The sequence below is a fragment of the Carcharhinus amblyrhynchos genome, chromosome 1 (assembly GCF_965287045.1).
Source record: "Carcharhinus amblyrhynchos chromosome 1, sCarAmb.v2.hapA, whole genome shotgun sequence".
Lineage (NCBI taxonomy): Eukaryota > Metazoa > Chordata > Chondrichthyes > Carcharhiniformes > Carcharhinidae > Carcharhinus > Carcharhinus amblyrhynchos.
The window spans coordinates 108234788-108247809 of record NC_137324.1 but is presented as its reverse complement, the minus strand read 5'-3'; the positions used below and the strand labels follow the sequence as shown (position 1 = coordinate 108247809).

The 13022-nt window shown below is 39.0% G+C and overlaps 1 protein-coding gene across 9 annotated transcripts in view; it reads left to right on the top strand.

Annotated features, from left to right (window-relative positions):
• Positions 1 to 13022, top strand: part of shroom3 (shroom family member 3) — a 388660-nt gene that overhangs the window by 325247 nt on the left and 50391 nt on the right. The window contains exon 1 of one of the 9 annotated variants that reach the window (XM_080190612.1): positions 3037 to 3109. The exons of 7 other annotated variants lie outside the window; for them this stretch is intronic. The gene's annotated coding sequence lies outside the window, so the exon portion shown is untranslated. Of the gene's footprint in view, positions 1 to 3036; positions 3110 to 3263; positions 3293 to 13022 lie in introns of those variants that run through there. One more of the 9 variants, XM_080190632.1, reaches the window with a different exon arrangement.

Below are 13022 nucleotides of genomic sequence, written 5' to 3'. Positions count from 1 at the left end.
TGTCTGTATGGAATTTGCACAGTTCCTCCACGTCTGCATGGATTTCCTCTGGATGCTCCAGTTTCCTCCTACAATTCAACAATGCAGATTAGGTGAATGGGCCATGATAGATTGACCCTAGTTTCAGGGCGATTAGCAGAGAAAATATGTGAGCTTATGGGGATAGGGTGGAATTGTTGTCGGTGCAGGCTCAATGGGCCAAACGGCCTCCTTCTGTACTGTAGGAATTCTGTGGATTCTGTTTAAGGAACTGTCATCTTTCAGGAGAATCCAACACAAAAACTGAATGACACTAAGGATATAAAAACAGAAAATTGCTGGATGAACTTTGTCAAGAGAGAAACTGAGTGAACACATGACTTCTTCAGTTTTTCCAGCATTTTCTATTTTTATTTCCAATTTCCAGCATTTACAGTATCTTGCTTTTATGGCACTAATGGATGTTTTGTGAAAAACAGATTAAAACTACATCAATATAACTGCTTCTTCAATATTTGTTTTGCAAGTATTAATTACACATTAACATATAGGATGTATTCTTTGAAATGGTGCATTAAATCAGTTTTTAATATTGCATTGCATCCTACTGACAGGGATTGTAATTACAGCTTGTTAAGTTTACATTTTTGATTCTAATTACGAATAGAGCAGAAAGTTAACATGAAATGCTCACAGATGTAAGCTCACTAATATATTCTGGTTAGATTCCTACGTTAGCATACTCTGAGGCGGACCAAATGCAGTCCTGAAGCAAAGTAATTTAGAGACCTGAATAAACTGGAACTGTCTCCTGAAAACCTCCTCACTCTCATTCTTCAAATGCAACCTTTTAACCAAGGGTTGATCCTTCTTTGCTGTTTTTTGGTTTGACGTTAATTTTCTCCACACCTCTTGCGAAGTGCCTTGGGACAATTTTCATCTATTAAATGCAAACTGCTGTTGTCATCATTATTGTCTTGCTTTTAGTGGGCACAGGACTCTTGCATTTTGTGTGGGGATCTGGGGGCAACTCGTATTATTGTGCAATTATACGCAGCCCACTGGATTATCTACAACTGTGTACCTGGCCCTCCAGCTCCAAATGGTTTTGTGTGCCTGCGGCAAGCGTTCCTGATTCTGACACTGTTTCAGTACAAGGTGTTAGTGCTGAGAATTGAACAAATGTTCATCTCCCAACATACACAAGTCTTGTAATTGATAATTTGCATTCAAATAGATTTCCATAGGTGGGCATTTTTAGGGAGCAGATTTATCTTCACCTACATTCCTCAACATTGATGGAAGTTATTTGAAATATTACTGCCTTAAGTGATTGGTTGCTTGAGGGTTAAAACAATAAGTAAACTTGTACTAAAAATAGGTGCACTGTGAAATGCTAATCATTGGTTTCTGCAGTAGCACTCTGCTACTAATTATTCAGCCCTTTGAGCATTTTGGTGAAAAGTTCTTTAACACTCAAGTATCAATTTTGGAGGCATTTACAATAAGCAAGGATGTGACTTTAATGAAACTTTCTGCTTTTTCAGTACACACTTTGATGTTCCCATAAATGTTTGACCAGCTGAATGTTTGAAACTTTACTAAGGTGTAATTTTCCCATTCATGTTGCTGCAAAATCCTGTCATTTTCAAGTAGTTTGAATGCCTTCTTTAGGCACTTAGATCAATGTAACAAGAATTAAATAGATAATTAATAATTCAGCATTTAACAAAGTAAGTTCAAGGTTATAAAACAATTGCCTTCATCTTCAGAAGAGATTGTTTTGAAATTGTTCCTCTTTTGCCCCTGTGATCAAATTTAGGATGGATCCAGCAAATAGTACTGGGATCGCACAGCAGCATAGTTGTTAGCATTGCTGCCTCCCAGTGCCAGGGATCCGGGTTCAATTTCCAGCTTGGGTCACTGTCTGTGTGGAATTTGCACATTCTTCCCATGTCTGCATGTGTTTCCTCTGGGTGCTCCGATTTCCTCCCACATTCCAAAGATGTATGGGTTAGGTGGATTGGCCACGCTAATTTGCCTAACTAGGATAAATGCATGGGGTTATGGGGATAGAGCCTGGGTGGGATTGTGGTCAGTGCAGACTCAATCAGCAGAATGGCCTCCTGCTCTGTAGGATTCTGTGATATCAGTTTATATTCTGATCTTCAGATCAAGCTATGTCTTTGAGAGAGATGGACACCAAGTGGGAAATGAAGGAATTTACATTGGGTTAGGTTTCCAGAATGCATTTGAAGAGTGAAGAGTGAAAAGTATAAGCACATTGAGATGTATATCGAAGAAATGCTGGAAGACAGGTGTGGAATGATTCAGAGGTCAGCCTCCAATGACAGAGGAGAGGGATTAGGGAACCAGCAGTAATCCACAGTACAGAGTTGGCAAGAGATGGAGGCAGAGACATGTGACTGGAGAAGGTTCTGCAAATCAATAATTTAAAGAGCTCGAAAGCGAGATCAGTCTCTAGTTATCCATTCTGAGCTGTATGAAAGCAGCCAACAGGAGATTCTTATTGATCTCTCCACCATCACGGAGCAGAGGCCAGCGTAGCCTGTCAGTGCAGTAGGTGGGGGAGGGGTTTGGAGGGAATTTGTGCGTGCCTGTATTATACAATATTATCTATACACTGGCTCTCCCAAGCCTTTGTGTCATATAGTTTCAATCAGATTGCTCTTTTATTATCACCTCTGTTGAAAGTGTGTCTCATTTTACATAGTGAGGGAGTGTCATAGTCCTGCTCTGCTTTCTGTGGTGTAATCATTTTGCTTAATTTCTTTGCTCACTGAATGCATAATCACGGCTTTCTATTTGACCAGTTGCTGCTTGTCAAACAATGGCAGTTCAACAATGCACTTCGATACCTGACCTTTGAACTTGAATCTTTTTCTCTTGCAATTTTCTGTTTCTAATATATTCAACCTTAACAATGCTGTGGAATGCTGCTGCTCTGCAAATCTTTGCGTCCTGTTTGTTTTGACAGGGACGCATGCCCAGACAAGGGCAAGGCTGAGCTCACAGCTTCTCTCTTTCCCAGTTCAGTTTTCAGTGCCTCTGATCCACGTTGGAGGAGAACAGCATGTCAGGGAAGAGTTTTAGACCAAAAGAAAAGCAGGTAAAGGCGAAGATTGTGTGTTGATACAAAATAATAAGTAAACTCACTTTGGCTGAAAGAAGCAGACTGTAAGTTTGATGATGTATATCCTTCTGTTTATTTGTCTCTATTGTCTACTTAGATTCTCCTAAGACATATAGTTCTTAGAAACACCGACTGGTGCACGAAGATCAGAAAGTAATGGTAATTGATTGAAAATGCAGCATCCTATTACAGAATGCAATTTTAAAAGAGATTAAATGTGCTGTGCATCTTAAATAACTGCTTTAAAAAATCTGAAATATTGAATCCAATTCCAATTTTTATCATGTTAGTTAAAATAAATATGACGGAAATTGTCACTTTTTCTATGACAATATGTATAAAAATATAACGTCACAGGTAATGGATCCATGTTTAATTTTTATTAATTTTGTTTAGAGAGGCACCCATTTTCCTTCCGAAATCATATGTTGGGTAAATAATAGAACTTTTACCAAAGATTTCTGATACCTATTATAATAGACCTTTAGATGTTTCGTTAAATTGTTGTTGTAGTTTAGTTGTAATAGTCTTCTGTCTCTGAGTTAGTGCAGAGTCAGGTGGATTTAGATTTCCTCCTTGTTACTTCCTTTGAAACATTCGGCGTTCAGTAGAGTCATCTTTTACTGAACGAAAGACTGAAAATTAGTGAGCATATCCACTAATGCCACTCAGAAGAACACCCGCGTAAAGGCTGTTTTGGGGTAATATTAATAGAAGCCTGAGGAAAAAGTTATTTTTATCCTCGTTCCCACCCCTAAGCCACTTCTGGAGTTTTGTATGACATGGAATGATATAAGGATGGAGAGCCCAGTTATTGCATTCAAGTGAAGTTGTAAAATGCAAAAATAATAGTTTGCAAAATTGTGCCATAACCCAATTTAATCTCTTTGTATTCAATGGAATGTATCCATCTCGCTCACCCTAGCTTGAGTTGAAGCAGGGGCACTTGTGGCATTATCACAAGCAGTGAACTCAGGAAGAAGGAAGTCAAAAAAAAGACTTCCTTCTTCACCTCACCATGATGACAACTGCAATGCTCCAAAATTCCTACAGATTACTCCACTAAATAAAATTTAAAATGTTCCTACTTTAAAACAACAACAACTTTATATTTTTATATAGTGCCTTAAATGTAATAAAACATCCCTAGGTGCCTCACAGGAGTAAATATGACCCTGAACCACATAGATGATATTAAGTCAGATGACCAAGAACTGATCGAAGAGATTGGCTTAAAGGAGTGGCTTACAGGAGGAAATCGAGATAGAGAGGCAAAGAGGTATAGGGAGGGAACTCCAGAGCTTGAGGCGTAAGCAGCAAAAGGCAAGGCCACCAATGGCGGAGCACTTAAAATTAGGGACGCTCAAGATCCCAGAATTAAAGCTGTGCAGATTTCTCAGAGGGTGGTGGGGCTGGAGGTGATTGCAGAGGTGGGGAGGATTGCAGCCACAGAGGAATTTAAAAACATGTGTGAGAATTTTAAAATCAAAGTGGTTTTTAACCAGGAACCAATGTAGGTCAGCAAGCATAGGAGCGATAGGAAAATGGGACTTGTTGTGAGTTAAGATGCATGGACAATGGATGACCCCAAGGTTACAGAGGGTAGAATGTGGGAAACCAGCCAAGAGGACATTAGAACAGTCAAGTCTAGATGTAACAAAGACATGAATGAGGGTTTCAGCAGCAGATGAGCTGAGGCAAGAATAAAGTTGCGTGAAGTTATGAAGATGGAAACAGGCAATCTTATTGATGGCGTGGAAATTAAGTCAGAAGTTCATCTTGGGGTCAAATGTGACACAAGGTTGCAAATGGTCTGGCTCAATCACACTCTGTTGCCTGGGAGAAGAAGCAGCCAGTAGCCACAGAACGAACTTTGAAGCACAATAAGTGAAAACCATTTTGGATTTACAAATCACGGAAGGTTTGGAAAATTTCACGTCATTATGGTGGTCTCCAGCCATAAGTCTGAAAGGAGTTTGCCAGAATGGCTGCAAATTTGGCGGAGGCTTCAGTTGTGAATTCTGTGTTAGCCTAATAGGAGTGGAACTTGTGCCCATCTTTACAAGGCCATCAATATTCAAAGCATCGGTTGAGCTTAGTATAACATTAGCAGTCTTGACTTCAGAGGAGGGCTGAAAAGGAGGAGTTGTATTTTGTTAAATGCATTTGTTTTGTAAATCAAGGAGAAGGTAGGGTATGTGCGCAGGCGGTTAGTGGCATGAAAGATTTGTTTCTGGAACCCCAGCTGGCAACTTGCACCAGTGTACATGGCTTCACTCACTGCAGTTACACAGTGCCAAATGCCATGAGCTGCAGTTGCAGGGCGGACATGTCCTGGTATTTTTGCTGGGTGAAATACCCAACTGTACAGATTTTAGGGCTGAACTCTAAACCTGGACTGGGATTTGCGTTACCGGTTTTTCTTCCCCTGCGCTTTCTTCTGGAAAGACCAGCTGCTATTTATAGAATCATTGTGTTGATCTGAACAAAATGTTTCCAAGGCAAAGTAAAGCTGCCTTGGGCCTCTGTTGTGCCTTTCATTTTCTTGCTAATTTTGATCTGGAGGATGATGTTTGAGCAGAACTCAAAGGCAGTGTGTTCAGTTTAATGCAATTCTTTTTAACATTAAAAAGATTTAAATACTGTAATAAATAAACAGAAGCCTCAAGCTAAAAGAATTCAGCTGAAGTCAGGCTTTGGTGCCAAAAGAGAGCTTTTATGTTTGATGTAATCAGACCATCAAATGGTTAAGAATTACAAGCATTGATTTTACACAGCTTTTTCATTCCTGCATTCCATTTCAATTCCACACTAACCAGTATCTTTAGTATTGTCACTTTAGCCCTTTAGCTAAGATTCAAAGTGCACTTTATTGCCATGCTGGAGGTCGAGGCATGTGAACTATGAAAGCTATGCCGCAGACCTGTCTAACTTCATGAATCCATTATCATACCGTCAATCTGCATTTATTGATAAATGTCCTTAGTAGTCCTTTGTTTTGGCAAAATCTGAAGGGCACTTCTTTACTCGGGACACTTTTGCCTGTACCTGTACAAATAAAGTTGCCTCTGCCAGTGTCTGCATGTTCATTGCAATCTTGCAACATAATATGCAGACTGCTTAAGAGTCTTTTGTGATTGTTTTCAGCTCAACTTGTTCAAAGTTGTATAGTTGCTGCATATATAATTTTATACTTGGATGATTGGATTTTTCCCAATTAGAAGTGGTGTTGTCACTTTACTGTAAAGCTCAAGTTATTGAAACAAGCTGCTTAGTAAACTTGACTTGGAGGAAGAAGAGGTCAGGAGAAGGCCATTCAGCCCATCAAGCCTGTTCCACCATTCAATTCAATCATGACTAATCTGGACACTCAATCAATTTTCTTCTTGTTTCCATCATATCCCATTCTAACAAAGACCATTAAATCTAAGTCCTCAACGTTTCAGTTGACCCAACAGCCTTTTGAAAGAGATGTCTAATTTTCCACTGGCCTTTCTTTGAAAAAATGGCCTCACTAAATTTTAAAATTGTGCCCCCTTGTTCTGGATTCCCCCATTAGATGAAATAGTTTATATCTACCCTTTGAATCATTTAATTTTTATCTTTCTAATATAGGGACACAAATTAGGTGTATATAATCTGCTTTCAAAATTTAAATCTTTAAACACAAAACTCATCCTGATAAATCTGTGTAGTATCATCTTCAAGGTTAATATATATTTCCTGAAGCCTGTGCCCAATAATGATCACTGTACTTCGTTTTATCTCTGCCCATGCAACTAAGGCGTGGCTTACTCACTTTATACTTCAATACCTTTGAAATAAAGGCCATTTCATTGACTTTTTTATTACTTTATATTTGTGTGCACTAACTTTAATGATCTGTACACCTGGATGTATTTATTCCCTTTGTTCCTTCACAGTTCCTAGTCTTTTCAACATTGAGATTTGACTTTGATCCAAGCTTCACACTTCCCAACATTGAACTCCATCTGCCATAGATTTGCTCATTCATACAGGCTGTCTATATTTCTTTACAGCTTATTGCTCCAAATCTCTCAATTTACTGTTGTTTTGTGTAAAATGCAAAATTGGATATATCCCTTCAAGTCATTAATATTTTGCTGAAAAGCTGAGGCGTCACTACGTATCTTTGAGAGAGCGTCCTGACAATCAGAGAGCTGTCCCTTTATAACTGCACTATCTCCTACATCATGCTGTTTGTGCCATTCCCTTTTATTTTTGGTAATTTGCTAAAACTCTCTTTTGTTGAACCTTCTGAAAGTCCATATTGACATGATCCATGATACTCCATATTGACATGATATACTTCATAGTGACATGAAATAGTCCATATCGACAACCCATAGACACTCCATTTGACACATTATAGTCCAAATTGATATGATCCATAGATACTTAATATTGACATGATATACTTCATATTGACATGAACTAGTCCATATTGACAATCCATAGACACTCCATATTGACACATTAGTCCATATTGATATGATCCGTAGATACTTCATATTGACATGATATACTTCATATTGACATGAACTAGTCCATATTGACAATCCATAGACACTCCATATTGACACAAAATAGTCCATATTGATACAATGTGTAAATATTCCATATTGACACAATCCTCAGGTATTCCATATTGACACAAAATAGTCCATATTGGCACAAACGATAGATACTCCATTTTGACATGATATAGTCTATATTGACAAAATATACTCCATATTGACACAATTCATACATACTCTATATTGACACAATATAGTCCATGAATTTCAGGTGAGACTTTGAACTGAGATCCTTTTTGCCTACTCGGACTTAATAATCCGATGGTTCTACTTGAGCGTTAGCAAGAGAACATTTCTAATGTCTTCTAATGTAGGTCCTTTGACTTACTCCATCAAAAAAGTATTTACACAGCCACTTACCTAAGTTCGCTTCATTAAAACTTGCACATTTGCTGCTGTGATTGCCTGCATAACAGTGACCATACTTCAGAAGCATTGAATTAGCTGTGGTGGATGTCCTGGGAATATATATGGTTACATGTAAATACACATGTATGAATTCTTTCTTTTACTTGGGTAGTTCTTAGTTTTATGTACCCATTGTGTGTGATTCAATCACTTAAAAATTAGGTATAGCATAGTTTAGGTGCAGAATAAAGTTCTTCACGCTTCTGTTTATATTGTTTAGCCATTGAGATATATTTTGCTGAGTACATCACATTTTGATCATATCTATATTGATAGCCTATATGCAAATCCTCATTTCCACCTTATGGAAATTCAGTGCATATGACTGGAATATTAGACAGCTATCATCTTCAGGAAGGTGCTTTGGCAGGGATAGACTTAATGCCAACACCCCTGTTAAATGTAGTCTACATATGGTGTATTTTAGAAAGTGAAGGAAAATGTAGAGGGAGGTCTATGCAGATTGCCCAAGTTATTAACAGTGAGGGACTCCACAGTGGTGGTGCCATTGAAGGTCAAAGGGGAAAATAGTCATGGGTGTGTTGTTAGAAGTAATTAACGCCTGGCATGGTGTCACTGTTCATCTGCATCTTGGTGCCATTCTGGTGGAAAACTACTTTGATATTGAGGACACTTACTCTCTCCTCACTATCAATCCTTCTATCCATGGCTGAATGTAGACTCTAAGCTCTGCAGCTGAATGCTCCTTCCAAAAAGAGAGTTGATGAACTGATGAGTTGGTATCTGTTTCTGACAACATTAAAAACCGCTCCCAAAATTATGCTGCTTGTAGAGCCGTAAATTGGCTCTGTTGGATTTTCTCTGTTTTCTATGGATTACGTTTTACATATTGACCCACCCAAGTGCAAAATGTAACAATGCTAGTGTCACAGCTGTTATCTTGTCAGAAGCTGTTTGGTGTCTGTTCAGTGCCTATCCTGTTACATCAACCACACAGGAACTTAATGATTTTCCACAATTTTTACATGACACTAATGTGCTTTGTTAAAATAATGTATACTATAGGGATTCTCAATTTCATGCCAGATTAGTGTTAACCAAATACCCTTGCTTAAGAAGGGTTGCAGGGAAAAGCCTGGGAACTACAGGCCGCTGAGCTTCATATCTGTGGTGGGTAAATTGTTAGAAGATATTTTGAGAGACAGGATCTACAGGCATTTAGAGATGCAAGGACTGATTAGGAACAGTCAGCATGGCTTTGTGAGTGGAAAATCATGTCTCACAAATTTAGTTGAGTTTTTTGAAGGGGTAACCAAGAAGGTAGATGAGGGCAGTGCAGTTGATTTTGTCTACATGGACTTTAGCAAGGCCTTTGACAACATACCACATTGTAGGTTGTTGCATAAAGTTAACGGGATCCAGGGTGATACAAAATTGGCTTCTTGACAGTTGTAGAGAATTGTTTTTCAAACTGGAGGCCTGTGACCAGCAGTGTGCCTTAGGGATCAGTGCTGGGCCCACTGTTATTTGTCATTTATATTAATGATTTGGATGAGAATATAGGGGAACGGTTAATAAGTTTGCAGATGACACTAAGATTGGCGGCATAGTGGACAGTGAAGAAAGTTGTCTCCAATTGCAATGGGATCTTGATCAATTGGGCCAGTGGCCTGACGAATGGCAGAAGGAGTTTAATTTAGATACACGCGAGGTGATGCATTTTGGTAGATTGAACCAAGGCAGGACTTACTCAGTTAATGATAGGACGTAGGGGGGAGTTACAAAACAAAGAGATCTTTGGGTACATGTTCATAGCTCCTTGAAAGTGGAGTCACAGGTGGAAAGTGTGGTGAAGAAGGCATTCGGCATGCTTCGTTTCATCGATCAGAACTTTGAATACAGAGGTTGGGACATCTTGTTGAAGTTGCACAAGACATTGGTACGACCACAATGGGAATACTGTGTGCAGTTCTGGTCACCCTATTATACAAAGGATACTATTAAACTAGAAAGACTGCAGAAAAGATTTACTAGGATGCTACCGGGACTTGATGGATTGAGTTATAAGGAGAGGCTGAATAGACTGGAACTTTTTTCTCTGGAGCATAAGAGGCTGAGGGGTGACCTTATAGAGGTCTATCAAATAATGAGGGGCATAGACAAGGTAGATAGTCAATATCTTTTCCCTAAGGTAGGGGAGTCTAAAACTAGAGGGCATAGGTTTAAGGTGAGAGGGGAAAGATACAAAAGTGTCCAGAGGGGTAATTTTTTCACACAGAGTGGTGAGTGTCTGGAACAAGTTGCCAGAGGTAGTAGTAGGGGTGGGTACAATTTTATCTTTTAAAAAACATTTAGATAGTTACGTAGGTACAATGGGTACAGAGGGATATAGGCCACATGCGGCAATTGGGATTAGCTTGAGGTTTTTAAAATAAGAGCATCATGGACAAGTTGGGCCAAAGGGCCTGTTTCCATGCTGTAAACCTCTATGACTCTATGACAAGGAGGCGATGCCTAGTAGTATTATCATTAGACTATTAATCCAGAAAATCCTTAATGTTCTGGGGACCCGAGTTCAATTCCTGCCACAGCAGATGGTGGAATTTGAATTCAATAAAAACACCTGATATTAAACGTTTACTGATGATCGTGAAACCATTGATTGTCGGGAAAACCCATCTGATTCACTAATGTCCTATAGGGAAGGAAATTTGTCATTCTTACCTGGTCTGGCCTACATTTGGTTGACTCTCAACGGCCCTCTGAAATGGCCTAGCAAGCACTCAGTTCAAGGACAACTAGGGTTGGGCAATAAATGCTGGCCAGCCAGTGATGCCCATTTCCCACAAACAAAATAAAAAAAGTGTTTGCCTGCAATATCCAATTAGGATATTGTTTAAAGATTTTCAAACTGGAGCTTTCAGCCAGGAGACAAAATGATTTTATCTTTTCCTGTATAACACGCTGGTCTAAATGTTGGCTAACCCTGACTTTAATTAATCACCTTGGTGTGACCTCTGTGTAGGATCAGTGAAGCTCTACCCAGTGCATGGATTTGTTGTGATTGCATCCTTCTGTTGCACCCTTATTGTTATTACTCTGTTTCCTAGCTAAACAATATTTTTCTAAGTATTTGTGTCAAATGGATGCCTGCTGCATTGGCAAATGTGACAGGTTTTTAAAATTTAAATCTATAAGACCACAGAGATGAGCACTTGAAACACCACAGCATTAAAGGCAAGGGTGGACCAAGTGCTGGAAAATGCAATTAGAATAGATAGGTGCTTAATGGCTAGCACAGGTGCAATGGACTGAAAAGCCTCTTTTTTTTTGCTGTGAAACTCTATGACCCTATAACAGTAGCAGGATAACTCATGTAGTGTATTGAGGGTGACTAAAGTTACAAAAATGTTTCCAGCCCAAGGTTACATTATTTATGTTTCCTATCCAACTTCTGATTGCTGTACTGGATCATGATGCTTTCTCACTCCCAACGTGATACTTATCCAGCAGAACTTCCTGTCAGTTTAGTGCAACAAAAAGTATTATGTTATTATTTTAAAAACACAAAATCAGGCCATTTTATTTTGAATAATTAACGAATTAAAATTTGTGCTAAATAAAAATCCCCTTTTTTATCTGAAAGAGCTGCACAACAAATATCCTCCATGCAATCTAAGGTGACCAGTTGGATAAGCAATCAGAAATCAGATTGCATCTATATTACCGCTCTAATTTTGATACAAAATAGTTTTTCAATGCAAAGTAATTATATAACCTGAAGCTCAACGTTAAGGTACAAAACCCACTCCAGGAGGTATATTGCATTGCTTTGAATTCTCATGTGCGCCACATAAATCCAGCTTCAGTAAAATAATTTGAGAAACCATTGGTTTATCGTGTGAGTGTTACTACACATCAGTCATTTAACTGCCGGCGTCCATCTCAAAAGGTGAGATTAAAAAAGACAAGGAACTCGGCTTTGTCAGACATAAAGGTCAAAGCTATGAATCTTCTTGAACACAACCATATGGTCTGAAATGTGGCTCATTAATCAGGGAAAATGACCCACTATTTGTCTTTTATTGTCTTCCTTGTTAGGACTGTGCAGTCTGTTTGTTTTCTGGACCATTAATTATTGTAGCAGGTCATTAATTAGGACTGTTTTTTCAAGCATTTTATTTACGGCATGTTGCCATTCCTGACTAATCAAGAGTGGCCCCTATACATATGTGTGTAAGCTTTCTAAATTCATCAATGGTTGCCAAGAGCTTACCACCTTGAATGTTAACATTGCTGCACATTTCGTCCAAAACTATCCATTCAGGAAAAGAGGCATTTTGCTACAAAAGAAGGTGGCAAATTCTAAAAGAATGCAATAAATGATATTTGTTGAAGATGCCAAGTCATTTGACAAATCTCCTGATGTAAAACACATTTTTATTTTACATTGCTTGCTTCTATTTCTTGTTTGTCCTTCGAGGCAGAAGATAACCATGTTCGTCATCTGTGGTGTTGCAATAGCTACCAGTGGGTGCAGAACTGATTGCTAAGACACCCAGAAGTTCCAACTTCAAATAAGACACAATACCAGAGGCAACTGAGTTGTGAGTTAGTTACCAGCCTGGGACAATATCTCCTTTCATTTTCTTTCTGCCTCTGATACTTGCTTTCAAAGGAGATTGCTCTGTTCTTTATTTGCTTGTGCCTGGTAAAGCAATCCTGGGTGAATTTCACCCAGGACTTAAAAGACAATGGGGGCAATTCTGCGGAATTGGGACTTGGTGCCCACGCCAGTGAGAAACCTGGAGAGTTTCATGTTGGCATTAGCAGCTTCTGTCAGATGCATTGCAAGCAAACTGCCAGCCAGGCCCTCTGTTAAAAATGGCAGCCCGGTCTCTACACTCATTTACAGACCACAT